Source organism: Hippopotamus amphibius, chromosome 8 (assembly GCF_030028045.1).
Source record: "Hippopotamus amphibius kiboko isolate mHipAmp2 chromosome 8, mHipAmp2.hap2, whole genome shotgun sequence".
NCBI lineage: Eukaryota > Metazoa > Chordata > Mammalia > Artiodactyla > Hippopotamidae > Hippopotamus > Hippopotamus amphibius.
The window spans coordinates 100,389,664-100,405,048 of NC_080193.1; the positions used below are offsets into that span (position 1 = coordinate 100,389,664).

A 15,385-nucleotide genomic window follows, 5' to 3' on the forward strand; every position below is an offset into this window, starting at 1 on the left:
AAATAATAAGGAAACACACAAGGTCAATGATACAATGGCCCTGACCCTTGCAAAATCTGATTACTGGTACAAAACTTGGTTTAAAAGAGTGAGGCAATCTGATATAATCAAAAGGAGCAATACAATGAAAAGTAATCAGAAAACGTGAGATCTGTAGTTACCACGGCACTATCTCATGAATTCACTGTTCTCAGATGAGCCATTGAAACTGAGTCTCACGTTCCTCAATTGCAAAGTAAGCCTCCTTATCCGAAATGGCTTCCAAGATTCATTCTACTCTTAAAATTCTGATTCTCCAAAACTCTTCTTTCAGAAAGTAAAGTGGAAAGTGGGAAATATTTTAGAAATTCATTTAAAAAACAGTGTTTTCTTACTGTTGTGATAAGATTATTATACATAAATTATTATGAACTATTAAAATGAATTTCTAGATTATGATGAATGGCAGTTCTCTTATATGTCTAAATAAGAGGGGAATGATATAATATGGGTAAGATATGAGAAACAGTGCTTTAGAAAATATTATGAAATAATACCATAGAAAACAAGGCCTAAATTTAAAGGTAGAGTGAATTGCTATCATTTTCATTCTGAGCAGGGGATAAGTTAGAAACCTGTTGTGGTTCCCAAGTGTTCAAAATTCCATGGTAGTCATGAAATGACTAAAGAAAAGCCTTTAAGCTTACATCCAGTTCTAAGATAAAGAGGGTTTTACTTTCTATTTTCTTTTGGGTGAGCATTTTCTCTTACACTATAAACTTAAGTCATAAAAGTTAAGGACAGTCTTTCCCATTTTCTGGACCCTTCAGGACACTGACAAAAACTAAATAAAAACTAAGAAATAAAAACAACAACCTAGGGTCCATGGCTTTAGGAAAACCCCATTCTCTCCTATACTGACCAGTTATTTCAGAAGTGGCTTCATCTAAATTGGCAGATTCTTAGATGTTGTTTTGGGAGTAAGTGATGTCAACTCCATGTTAGAAAATTCATTCAGGCAGTCACTGGGACCAGAATGTAAACATCAGGACCGAGAGGACTTCCTATAACATACTAAGTCCTTATCTTCTCTCTGAACCTCGACTGCAAGTGAAAGAATTCTCAGTGCGAGGGTTTATTTAATGACTCAAAGACTTGGTTGGTTTGTCAAAAAAAAAGGACTGTGACGTAAGTAACTTCAACTGAAGAGACACTAAAACCTTCATGATAAAATATTTAAGGTAGAACTCAAGGCCCCCAGGACTACAAGGAAAGTTTCTGGAGGGGCAGCACCCTCAACTTGTTGACTGCAAAAGAGCCAACGTGAGCTACAGAGCTGGTAGAAAGACACAACTAAAGCGGTCTAAATCGCTCCATGAACTCTATATTTTTCAAAAATATTAGCAAGCTGAAAATTAACCTTTGCCAAGTTAGAGAATTCATGTAAAGGTTTGGGACAGGCCACAAGGTTCTTGGGGCATGAAAATTACTACTGAAAAATAACATGATAGACTTAAAATTTCTGAGAATAAATAGATTAGCTTTAGGAAGCTACTGTATCTAAAGTTTAAACACTTAATTGTCATTAAAAAAAAAAATAACTGGGGAATTGTGTTTGATGGGTTTCCTGGTAGTTTCAGCTTCATTACAGAATTAAAATCAAGCCTACATGGTAACACTTTCCTAAGTTGTCATTATTTTCATACATTCTGAGCTTCACTCCTGTTTACAGCAGGGAATTCAACAGTCCCTATGAAGTAATGAAGCAGAGCTGTAACAGAAGAATACGTCCTACGGATTCTGCTCAAGTAAAGAATGTCAGACTGGAGGAGGGGGGCTAATTTCTTTGGCCATTATCAGCATATCTCAGTCTAATCCCCTCTGATGAGGTATATGCCTTTCCTAGGTAACAGGCTCCATTAATTTATGTGCATTCTACTACCTCAGGACACCTGGTAAAATGCAAGTGGATATTCAGTTGGATACTTGAGATTCTCCTAAGCGTAACCATTAGGAAAGAAGCCTGCTACCTGACTTGACACACAAATTGTTCAGGAGACATTATAAAAGTTAATTTATTCATAAAACATGTATTAAACATCTACTACAGCCCAGGTACCATACAGAAGTACAGAGATGACAGTCATGATGCCAAAGGAACTCAGTCTCGCTGCATCAATGGCTAAATCCAATTCAACAGCCATGCTGTGCCAAGACAGATAGCAAGAGGAGGGGCACCTGCTCACGGTCAGCAAAGGGGAGAAGAAGAACACAGAATAATACTGCCCATGTACTCAACCCTGTCCGTAAAGCTGATGTTGAGAGTCCTCCCCGATGTCCTTCTCCTTTAAAGGCAGCTGACAAATTAAGAACACGTTTTCCCCTTGAAAAGTAGTAGGAAAAAAATAACTTTCACCCATTAAGAATATAATGAGGGTTCAAAATCCTAATATCTGAATTCGAAAGGTCTACACTAAAATGAGAAAACAGCAAAATTCTCTCACTCATGTGGTCAAGGGAAAACAAGGCCTACTCTTGCTAATATCATACTTGTTCTCCAGAAATCCTATTTACTAAGAGGGGATCAAGTTTCACTAGGCTGAATCAACTCAGTACTGAGCTACGTGAGGCCTTCCAGAATTGTCACCTCCAGTGGCCACAATGTTGAGACTATATAATTCAGAACAGGGCTGGAGTTACGCTTCTTTTAGCACTGTCTCAACACCTGACAATACTTAGGGAATAGATCTTCTCTCTAATATAGTAGAGGTGGACAAAGGCATGTTTATGGGTGAAGGCCAGAGCAGCCCCAAGGCAGAAATGAAACACGCCCCAGGTGAAGGGATCCCTCACCCTGAGGATGGGGAATAGCAGCACTCCGAGATGAGCAGTACTCCTAAATGGCACATAGTAGGGCTTCAAAAAGATGTGATCAGTAACGCCTCAACTGCTATAAAACAAGTTTCCCCTTTGAATTTTCATGAAATGGTGCAATAGCTATAAAGTTATGTGAACAAACAGGAAACGTGTATGTTTAGTTGATCTAGACTCTACAGAAACAAAACACTGGCATCCTATGTGCCCAGAGACCTAAGCAGTTCTGAGTCACAATCATTTTACAGTTCCTGGCTAGAAAATGGTTTTTCGTATTATTGCTCTATTTTTTGCCTTTATTATATTGAGAATGGGAGCAAAATGCTTGCAATTTTCTCAGTATTTGATACTCAGAGTATCTATATTATGATGAATATAGCTTTGCACTGCATTGGTGGGACTGTCCTGTACCATCTCTGAAATAACTTATTTTTAGATGTCATATTTTATTTGCTCCTTAAAAAAAAAAAAATCAATGTAGATGATTTTTGAGTTAAAAAAAAAAAAGCACCATATTCTTCATAAATTCCTAAGGAGCCCAGAGCAACAATGACAAGGGAAAATAAATAGGACAAAAAAACTTATTAGCCAGACTAGATTCCACTGACCTCCTCTGGTACCCTGAGATGCAGTAATTTTTCAAATGTTTAGCTTATTGCCATCCAAGGAGATGGCAGTAAATTCAGGCCACTGTGTAGAGTCTGAAGTGCATGTAGGTCACTGGAGCTCTGGGCTCCAGTAATTCAGAGAAAGGACTAAAAGCAAACAAACAAACAAACGGCAAACACAAAGTACCTCAGCACAAGAAGGACATTCTTCAATTTATAAAATGAGTCCCAAACGGATCCAAAATACAAGACTTTAAATTAAATAGTAGTAAATTAAATCTATGGAAACAACACACCTTGAATTTCCTGAATGTAAGATGTCATAGAATCAAGCTACGCCTGTCACAATGTACCACGTTTCTAATGCCACTTGAATAACTTGTTCCTCATATGATTATGTGAGGACCCAAATTAAGAAAGTATCAATTTGTCGGTTCAACACATCTTCACATTTTAATGCATTAAAGATAGCCAATGAAGACTCTGGCTATCAGTTAAGTAAAACAGTTTGGATAGAAAAGAAGCAAAACTAAGTAAAACCTACTAAGTTATTCAACATATATATAGTATTTATATTTATATTTGAGTGCCTCCTACATGTCAGTCACTGGGCTAAAGTTCTTGGGATGAAATAATGGATTAAAAACAGTCTAAAGGTCTAGATAAGGGGACTACTAGGTATAACTTTGTGATAAGGACGCATCTAAGTATTTTTGTGGGTTTGGTAGGGCAAGCAGGAACATCTATCTAGCCTTGATGTGTCATGTCAGGGAAGTATGGCCAAGGGTACCTGACTTCTAAGCTGAGTCCCAAAAGTGGAGGAGTTGTCAAGTTGAGCATGGGGAGAGGGAGTACCAAAGACCAGACAGGAGCGAGCTTGGCTCATCTAAGGAACTGCTGGCACTTCGTTCAGTATGATGGAACCTAGAATTCATGGGAGAGGCTGGAAAAAAGAAACACTGATAAAGAAGAGCCAGATCACATGGGGAACAGAAGAATTTATACAACTCCTAGGGGAAAGGGTAGATTAGAAACAAGTTCAAATGTTGAAAAAAGTATTACTGCAAGATATAAAGGAACCATCATACACTAATGAAAATTTATAGTAAAAACTCATTAAGCTTTTAGAAATATCACTTCCCATAGTATGAATAGTAGGTATTTTCAGAGTTTGGGTGCTTATTCTTTCACTGTGCTTGTTTTGTGATTTATTGTCATACACCACCTGTCACTATTGATTTTTATAGTTTTATGGTTATTGTACTTAACTAATTATTTAGTTCGTTACAGCAAGGTAGTTTTCATGTGCATGTGGGTTCCACAGCTTGGATCTTTCTCATGGCCACAGACTGAGGGCTTAACCCAAGTCCTACAAATGCACATTGATGGTCAAAATGAGCAGTGAGCACGAATACTAATGGGGCATTAGTATAACTCCATCACCACTGCTGAAAAAACTCTCAATGTGAACTCGACCAGAAATCTTGTCAATGAAGCATGATTATATATGAGCAGTTATAAAAATAATATTATAGCAACTTATAAATGGGTTGTGTACCAAAGTTACATTTGTGAATTAGTTGCTTAAAAAAGAAATAACTTCCCCCAGAAGCAGTGTTATCTTTGGTAGTTTGATTCCCTGACTAGCCCACAAATGGCTATTTGCCACATAAGACAATTAAGAATGAATTCAGTTGTACCTAGCAACCAGCGACCTTGGCAATCAACCTTCAGGACCCAACACAAGTGATTTCTCTTCTTGTTGATGGCTTCCAACACAACCAAAGCAGTATTAGTTCCTCCGCCCTGGCACTGAATACACTGGGCATGAATGTTTACATGCCATTTCCCCCCACCAGGCTGTGAACCCAGGACCAAGCCTGAACCTTGGCACAGAAACTAGTGAAAGCTTCCAGAATTACATTTCTACTGGGGGAACTATGGAACGTCCAGGAAGTATTTCCTGCCTTCACGCTGCCGACCAACCCAGTGGAACAGAGGCTGAGAGCGGAAGCATCTGCCGAGACTTTCCTTCTCCTTGCAGACTTCTCTTTCCCCTTCCTATGCTCCATCCTGTTGCTTCAGGCCCTGCCTTAGAAAGTAGAACCAGAACAGGGGGTAAGCTGGGAAGGGAAGGAGCTGTGGAGGGGCAAGGGTTCTGCTCCTGCAGCAGTAGAATCGGTGGTGGTAAAAGGACACATAAGAAGTGTCCAGACACAGAAAGAGCACATCAGCTGGGTAACTACCTTGGCAGCCAATGAAAGCTGACGATGTCTATATTTTAGATATTTGGGGTTCTATTCTCATACCAGAAAGCCACAGGTTGTCCTTTAAACATATGAATGTATAAAGATCTTTTGGCTTAATAGGAATTTAATAACCACAGGTCAAAAAACAAACAAAACCAATAATAGTACCATGACATCTTCAAAGCATTTAGAGAAAAAAAAAAATCAAAAACAATATTCACTTTGTAAAGACTTGGCTAACTGGCAAGTTTGCCAGGGCATATAAATTCTGTGAAGAACCCTGTGCTGCCACTAGTTAGCAGGTGTGTAAGATTTATAACAAAACACTTTCCATAAGGCAAGTCTTCCCTGAGACAGGAAGGGAAAATAACTCCTGCCTGAGATCATTTTTTATTTACTGCCCTATCTTTAATACACACTCATACTTACTGCCTGCAGTGCACCAGGCTCACTTCTAAGTCCTTAATAAGTGTTCTCAGTTAATTATCACAACATCCCAACTATGTAGTTAATCTCTATTCCCCACTTTCCAGAAAATTACAACTTTGAAACCATGAACTCTGGCTCTGGAGTCTGTCCTCTTAATTGTTAGAACAGGTAAAAAGTCAATTACAAAAAAAAAAAAAAAAAAGTTGAAAACCAATTTTATATTTTATATGAAAAAGCCAAAAGAAATCTCATCCAATATTAGAGCCGAAGTAAATTTAGCAAGGAAAAACTGTCAATACGTCACTATTAAAGACAGAATAACTAACAAGTAAGGACTCAGGTTCTGAAGCCAGACTGCACAGGTTTGAATCCCAATTCTGTCCCTTATTATCTGTGATCTTGAGTAAGATACCCTACTCTCTCAGGATGTTAGTTTCCCCATGTGTAAAACGGGTTGTCAATAAATGAGTGTCTGGCACATAGTAAGTGTTTCATGTGTCGTAGCACTGTGTTATGGACTGATCTGCATGCCCCCAAAATTCATACGTTGAAAGCCTAACCACCCTCTCCGCATGTGGTTATATTTGGAGATAGGGCCATTAGGGAGGTAATTAGGTTAAATGAGATTATGAGGGTGGGCCCTAATCCAAAAGGAGTAGTGTCCTTATAAAAGGAAGAGACACAAGAGATTTCTCTCTCTCCATGTGTGCACAGGGAAGAGGCCATGTGAGGACACAGCAAGAAGGTGGCTGTCTCCAAGCCAGGAAGAGGGGCCTCACCAAAACCAACCCTGACTTATACACACCAATCATGATTACACCAAGTTCTCTCCACTCAGGTCAGTATTGATCATTCCATAATGTCCCAAGCATGTTCTAGACTTAACCATCTCCCTTGATGAGGAGCTTAGAGATGAAGCCATTTGAGACAAGTCAGCTTGCCAAGTCAATTACAATCCTTCCACTGCCAGACCAGCTAGGCATGCATAGTAGAGTTTGTGGCATAGATGACTTCTTCTTGAATCCAAATTAAAGGAAAACGCCACAACAGGTAGACAGAATGTTGCCCTTGGGTGTGGAATAGACTGCTTGATAGTAGCAGTTTCTATCATAAAGCAGCTGATGTTAAAGTTCTTGGACTCAATGGTTACATGCACATAGGAGAGCTTACCAAAGGATGAGATGTGAGTAACAACAGAACAGAAATTTTTAAGGAACAAGTACACTTTTGAAAGTGAAAAGCAATCACAGATCTGGATCAGCACTTTTCTTCTTGTCAGATGTAATTTGAACAAACTAACCAGCACTTAAATAATTATTAGTAACCAATAGTATAAAAAGAAACAAATTACTGTATCAGAAATATCCACACATAACCAAGGAGGATAAGGAAACCGTAAAAAAAAGATAAATAATGCATTGCCTAATTAGAAAGATATGGTGCAGAAATATAGACTTTTTTGTAGAATTATTAGAAATAGCTTAAGTTGCACTAAATTTCCTTCTCATCTGGCTGATTTAAAATATTTCACAACTGGATGACTGGTGTGGTTTTACTGGAGCAGGTAAATAACCAGGAATCTTAATATATATTTAAAAAACAGTATCATTTCAACAAGGAGTGAAACTCAAATATGAGAAAAACATTATCTTGTGAGAAAACATTCTCTTGTGCATATGCAGTGTGGAAGATAGTTATTTCAAAGACAAAGGGAAAGTCACAGCTGTAGCAAGCCAGAGAACCAGAAGATTCATAGATAATTAGGCTGATCAACATTCTGGCGTAAAGAAACCAGTGACACCACACTCTGCATAAGAGTTCTAACACTCTCAGCTCATAAAATTTATTACTTCAGTTGTTTTAAATAAGAGATTTAATTTTCATTGTTTCTCATCGAGCAAACGTTAAACAGCATTATTAGCCTGCAAACTTGTGGAGTAAGAAAATAGATAACTATTAAGAGCAGAGTCTGATAATCAAAGCTGAAAAAGCTATTAGCATGTAGTAGGAGATTTAAAACAGCACCATCCACGATGCCACAACAACAAAAACAGCCTAGTAATAAGCACTTTGCTTTGCTGAAAGAGAATCATAGGAAAAAATACATTAACAAAAAAAAGCAAGTATTTGGTTCAGTATAGATGTATCCATTATATATACCTATTGAACTTACCACAAGATTACAAACCTTTAAAAAAAAAAAAAAGCATCTCTTTTTCAGACCAATCATTAATATTTGTAGTGATTTGGATTTCTGATAAAAATAAATTATATTTAATTTTTAAGTGGAAGGCCAACCATGAAAAGCAATTGTTGCCATTGTTATATATCAGCTAAATTGGCAGCTGACTCCTTATTGCCGTAATATCTGTTTTGATCTGAAAAGTAGTAAATTTTAAACAATTCTGTGATGCAAACAAGTGTGGAAATTAACCTCAAGCATTAAGCTTGTATAGTATAAATGAGTTGAAAAAACAATCCATGTTTCAAGTATAAATGTTTACATGTACATTTTAATTAAAATAGAATTTTAATAAAATAGAATTTTTAATAGAATTAAATTGGGCCTTAAGTTTTTATTTAATAATATTGTGATACTTTAATAAGAGTTATTAATCTGCTCTAGTAAATTCCCAAGCATCTAGCATTGAGCTAAAAGGCAAATTAAAGTTCTGGTCACTACATTCTCCTTGAAAGCAAACATGCACAAAAATAAAAGAACCATAAATAAGCTGTTCACATGTTATAACATGAAAGTAAATCACTATCATCACGTTACTACACTCCACTCGACCAATGAGAGAAGGTAACGTGCTTTAAACACTCTGCCGCCTCCAAATGGGATGTTACCTGTTCTCTGAATGATGTGATAGACTAAGGATGGTACACATTTGGCAGATTTCCACTTTCCATATTAATGTTCAACCCCATTCAGACTATAATCCTTGTTGAGCTTCACATTTAAAAAGTGCAATGATCGATTTTTTTCTTTCTAAATGAGATGGAATTTCTCAGAACAGGAAAAACAATTGTTTTTACTTCTGTTTCCTTCAAATGACATTGAACAATATCAATATTGTCTGTATATGTACACAGAGCTTTCTAAGCCCCCAGTTCAGCTGTTTACCACCCAGATATGCAACTGCTATGCACTATAAAATCACAATACCACTGGAAGTCAGGAATTACCTTAGACTTGTATTGGGGAAAACATTATTGGGGAAAAATACAGACAGCTTATGAAAAAGCTCTGTAAAAAAAATACAAAACTATATAACAAAAGCCTTTTAAATTATAGTCACAAACAGTCCATAAATACATTTCTATTATTTATAAAGTATTTAGAACATATGTCCATTATGTATAAATTATTTTAAGATCTTAGCTTCATGCAAGCTTTCCTTTCTTCCTAGATGATAACCAATTATTTGCCCATAACTATCAAGGGCTAAAATGCTTTAAAAACCAAATTCTATAATTCTAGATAATAACTAGTACTGCTAAGGTTTCTATAGTTACCCAGGAAAGGGTCATGACTGAAACACATACACTCTCTCTGATAATTAACCACATCATGATAGACTGACAACACTTAATGATTAATTAGGCTAAGAACTCAAATCCTTAGCAGGAGGTAGAAGCACAGAATTTCATAATGTAGTGAACACCACCCAGAGAGACAAAGAATGCAAATAGAGCTAAATTTTAAAACGCAGGTTTGCAAATTCAGTATTACTAACATAAATGTCTCCTTGGGAGTCTCACAGCAGAAGAAATTCGGAACTCTCTGCTTGCCAAATACAGCCATACAATCACAATGAAGCCTTTGCAAAATAGCTCTGCTTGATTCATTCAATGCTGCCTTATACACAGAATTCACCATTCTCAACTCCACCATTTAATGAAATATACAGTTTATAGTTACTTCAAGGAGGAATTTGGATACATTGTCTGCATGCTAAGCCTCACTTTGTTTAGAGTTTTACAGTTTACAAAACATTTTCACATACGTTATACCTGATTTCAATAGGTAAGTGGCTGAGCCCAGGACTGGAAATTAAATCAATCTGGCCTCAAATAGCACGTACTCTATCACTTATAAGCCATGGGACACTGAGATTGGTTAATAGGGTATATTTATTGTCATATAACCCTGGTTAATCAATACAGTGGCTGGTAGGAAATAAGAAAGGGCAAAGACTACCAGACATGTTAAGTCTTCAGTTCTCTAAGTTTCCAAGTTCCTATACTTTCCTATCAGATTATCAGAAACGTTTCATGTTTGACTATATTATTCTGGTCTTCAAAAAAACTGTCAACTAAAACATGACCTACATTATATCTTCTGTTTAATTGAGAGATATAAGAAATGACGAGTTACTAGACAGTTTACTAAATATTCCTAATGATCTATATGATCAATTCTCATCTGTTCTATTAAAACCATTATTCATTTACCTGGAATATATTTGTTAAACAGCTGTTATCTACCAGGCACTGCATTGGGGATTTAGTAACTTTTTAAAACCTGGAAGGAATCCCTGGTGTCATGAAACCTCATTCATTGAATAATTATATAAGAAGGTGGAACACGGAAGGAAGTGGACAAGGCCAGTCAAGGGTATCAAGGAAGGTTTCAATGAAGAAAAAAATAAATCAGAAAGAGGCTAAAGGGGAGAAACAGTTGGCCTAGTGAAAAGGAGAGGCTAGAGCATCTCAAGCATGGAAAATGCACGTGCAGAGGAACCAAGTCTGAAGAGAGTTTGATACCTCGAAAGATGGACGGAACAGCTGAAGCCACGTGAAAACAGAGTGAAATGGTTTGAGCTGAGGCTGAAACAGCAGGCAGGGCCACAGTCAAACACTTTGTGGGTCACATCAAAGGTTTTGGTCTTTATCTTAAAAGCAATAAGAAATCATGGAGAAGGTGAAGTAGGAGAGTAACGTGATCAGAAGTGCACATTGAAAGGATCACTGTCACTGCTGTAAGGGAAATGGACGACAAGGGCAAACAGCAGATGCTACGGCACCAAGTAAGAGGACGCTGCAGCAGCCCAGGCAGAAGATGGCAGCTTGGACCAGAGGGATGGAAGTGAAGTCAGTAGGAAGGCCTCACTCTGTATTTCAGAACTAGAATCAACATGGCTTGGCAACCAGTTGCTGGCAGATGACGAGAGGAGAAGATGCCATGGCTAGTTCTAGTTTTGTACAGTCACTCTTTACTCAAACACGCTAGAAATTTCAGACTTGCCTGACATGTCACTTCACTCCTATCATCCAAGTTCAACCACAAAATTATAAATTCTACCCAAAGCCATGTCTCAGGTTTACCGTCCCTCTCTACTTCCACTGTCACTGCCTTGATCCAGGCTCTTATTAGCAATTGACCTAAATGTTCTACATCTCTAGTCTCTCCCAATTTCAATACCATATCAACCTTTCTTTCAGCCAATGCTATTTTTTTTTCTAAAACACAGAGGTGACTATGTTATTTCACTGTTTCAGAATATTCAATAGTTCTCAATTATCAGAATTACCACATGATAACATCCAAATCAGCAAGAAATGTCTTGCAAAACTCTATTTTAATAAAGCCACAAAAAGTAGGACATAATGGGATGACCATCTCAAGGGTATACAATAAGATGTGGTTTCAGCTACCTTCCCTTAAATTCATATATAAACCTTCATGTTTCCTTCCATTACTCTAACCTCTGCCTCCCTCTCCCCACCTCCACACACACACAAAGTAGTGTACCAGAAAGAGTACTGGCCTGAAATTAGAAGGCCTGTGTGCTAATCAAATAGTACAATGCCTTTGAATGTTCTCATGAGTCCTACCTCCAAAAAAGAAGAAAGGAGTTGTCTACTCTTATTTAAAATACTTTCTAATCAAAGTTATTTGACCATTTCTGGGTAAACTGATAATGTTCTCTACAACTTGTTTACAGTTGTCTTTCCGGATTTGGAGTCTCCTTAGTCTTCGCAAATTTGAAAGTCAGCTTTCTCTATAACAGGAATAAACATAACACTGGGTTTATCATCTCCCCTTGGTGAAGCTGCTGCCGCGGGTACATCATGCAACGTTCAGGTGAAAACCTTTGGCTTCTTTCTCGTTCCTACTGGGACATTATCATCTAGTCACTTCCCTTTTCCATATCACATACCAACTCCTACTTTACCCACCTGCATTTGCCACTCCTTTCCCTGAGATCTCTAGACCATTCACATAATCCTCCTCTGCTGGGCTTGAAACACTAGAAATTTCAGATGCACTCAACAGAGTAAGCCCAGCATCCCAGAACGACATACCCCAGATCTCTCAAATATGCTCTCTGGTGCCTTTGGTTCAATCTAGATTCCTACCATGGAGACTCCGTGGTTTGGCTGCTCACGCCTGAGGCAATGGTTGGCATGCTTCCCACTTTTCTAAGTCTAAAATGCTGGCCAAGTTTCATTACACTAAAGGCAAAGTGTCAATTTTGTTCTGTCCAGGGGGAGAAAAAGAACCCACTTAGAAAAGGGAGTCGTAAATATTGCATACAATTCTGCATTTGAGAAATGGCCACGTGCCTACGTAAGACCTAACTAACATAATAAAATATTACAACTGCCAGCAAGACCACAAAATAATAAAGATATTCTATCACTAATAATCTATTCTGTACTCAAATAGGTAACCTAAAGAGGAAGCTATTCCATTACCTCACCTCTGAGGCTAACAACCCGTCCAGAATCTATTTCCAATAAATCACCTTTACATTAAAGAGCTTATTCAATGAATGCTTGTCATCCTATCAAACCACTCTTGCAAACCTTCAAGGCTTTCAACTCCCCTCCTACTCACTCACGTTTGTCCCAAAGCTAGAAAACATATCAACAACTGTAACTGTTATCTGAAGAGCCTTTCAGCAAAATTTCTCAAGAGATTGTGTCATTCAATAATAGTCCTTACAGGAGCAACCCTAGTGACAGGAGCCCAAGAAGCAGCGCAGGCGGTCCCGTTTCCCCTCCCCTTCCCTTCTCCGGTTGACTTCCCGGGTCCCTTACACTCCACAGTCCTGGCCCCACCACGTCCCAGAAACAAGAAGAGGAGAAGCCTGCGGAGGAGACCGGCGGAGAGGCAGGACACACAAGGGAAAGAAGGTGTTCTCCCTGAGAGAGCCGAGGAGGCAAAGCTAAAGGCCAAATATCCAAGCCTAGGACAAAAGCCTGGAGGCTCTGACTTCCTCACGAAGAGACTCCAGAAAGGGCAAAAGCACTTTGACTCAGGGGACTACAACATGGCCAACGCCAAGATGAAGAATAAGCAGCTGCCAAGTGCAGGACCAGACAAGAACCTGGTGACTGGAGACCGCATCGCCACCCCACAGGATCTGCCACAGAGAAAGTCCTCACTCGTCACCAGCAGGCTTGCGGGTGGCCAAGCTGAATGATGCTGCCCGGGACTGCGCCAGATCCTGAGACGCTGCCCCCCTGGGTCCTGTGCTGGTTCCCTCCCCTCCCTGCTTTTGCAGCCAGGGGTCAGGAGGTGGCTCGGGCAGGGGCTGGAGAGGCAGAAGCCCCTGCCCATTGGTGTGCCAGCGCATGGAGCCCCTTGGGCTGAGCACCAAGACCTTGAACCTTTTTTGTTTCTCCTTTTTTTCCAAATAATTGTTGGGAGACATCTCAGTGAAATCCTGGGGGGGGGGGGGGGGGTTGAGAGAGTGGAGTGGGAGATTTAGGGGGGAGATGAATTAGGGCTTGGAGCTGATAAACATTCTCGCCTATCCTCCTTCTTAACCATGTGGCTGGTGTGGGGTGGGTGTGAGGGGAAGAAGTGGACTAAAGATGAGGGGTTCTAATCCAGCTCTGTAGAAGCATGCCCTGTTTGCTTGGATGTGGCTGGGGACCTGGTGTCAGATAAAAGAAACTGACCGTCTAAATATGAAAGATGCAGACAACTTGTCTGCTTGTGCAGAGCAAGCTGAGAACTCAATGTTAACTGTTCATAAAAAAAAAAAAAAAAGTGCTGTCCTAGAAATAGATATGCTGTGGGAAGAAGAGCAGTGAGTGTGGGAGAAAGGGGCCATGAGCGTGGGGAGCCCCACAGAGCCCAGGGGACTTTTTCAGTATTTGAAATAAAAAACAAAAAAAAGAAGATACACACACACAAAAAAACCCAACCCAGAAATTAAAAAAAAAAAACAGTCCTTACAGAAGAGGTTAAATAACAAAAGTTTGCTTTGAACATCATCGGACCGTGTTTTTGTTTACTGGCAGATTTTTTTTAGCTAGTAAAGCCATAGAAATTCCAGAGTTTCTGCTAACAAAACAAGTGGGAAAAAAAAAAAAAGCACACTTCTATTACAAAAGTTAAACATGGTGGTGCTCATTCTTACTCCAGCACGGGAAATAAGCTATCACAAAATCTCCCCCAAGAGAAGTAGAGGTACCTGCAAGGCAAAAAGATTTAAAATAGCACCAATTAGTCTTCCTAATTTTATCATGTTATTTGATTTCTCTCCTCAAATGCTAACAGAATCCATACGTTGAGGGCATCTGCCAGAAACTGAAGCCCTAAGAAACCACCAGAGGAGACAGCTGAGTCAGCCAAATTACTATCTGGGGCTTTAAGTGGGGTGGCAAACAAAGAGGCTCACAAACTCTGAGGGCAGCATTCTATTATGATGGAGAAAATGGGATCATCATTATGAACCTCAGTCAAGTCATAGAGGTCTCTTTGGGTTGAGATCCTGGATTTGAGAATTACAGGTCCCTGGATTTAAATCCTGTCTCCCTCAACTCTATCTGCATAACCAAGAGCAAGTTAGTTAACCTTAAATCTTCATTTTCTCAACTCAAAATAAGGATAAACAGATTGACTTAACAAAATGTTCTGGGGATTAAGAGAGATGATATTGTGTGAAGTCTTAGGATAGTTTCTGTTACATAAGCATCCAACTATTATTACTATCATTATTGGCTATATCTATGATAAATATTTGATGTAACAGAGTTCATTGAAAAAGAAGAACATTTTGTAAAACTGTCCAAGGATAGTGCTTAAACTTCTGACAGCCGAAAAATGCTTTTATGCAGTACACCCCATTTCCTAAGAGCTCAACATGAGGCTTTTCTCATTTGTGTTTACCAACTAAATTATTTTAACCACTGGATTAAGTCACCCAACAAAATCATCCTCAATAAACATAATTAAGCAGATTTAAGACCCTCAACGTTGCTGTAACCCCAAAGTTTAGGCAA

At 38.8% G+C, this 15,385-nt stretch overlaps 1 protein-coding gene and 1 pseudogene across 3 annotated transcripts in view; one reads left to right on the forward strand and one right to left on the reverse strand.

Annotated features, from left to right (window-relative positions):
• The window catches only part of LOC130858365 (alpha-endosulfine-like), a 67,017-nt pseudogene extending 53,204 nt beyond the window's left edge, over positions 1 to 13,813 (forward strand).
• The window catches only part of PARD3B (par-3 family cell polarity regulator beta), a 977,181-nt gene that overhangs the window by 757,016 nt on the left and 204,780 nt on the right, over positions 1 to 15,385 (reverse strand). The gene's annotated exons all lie outside the window — the stretch shown is intronic.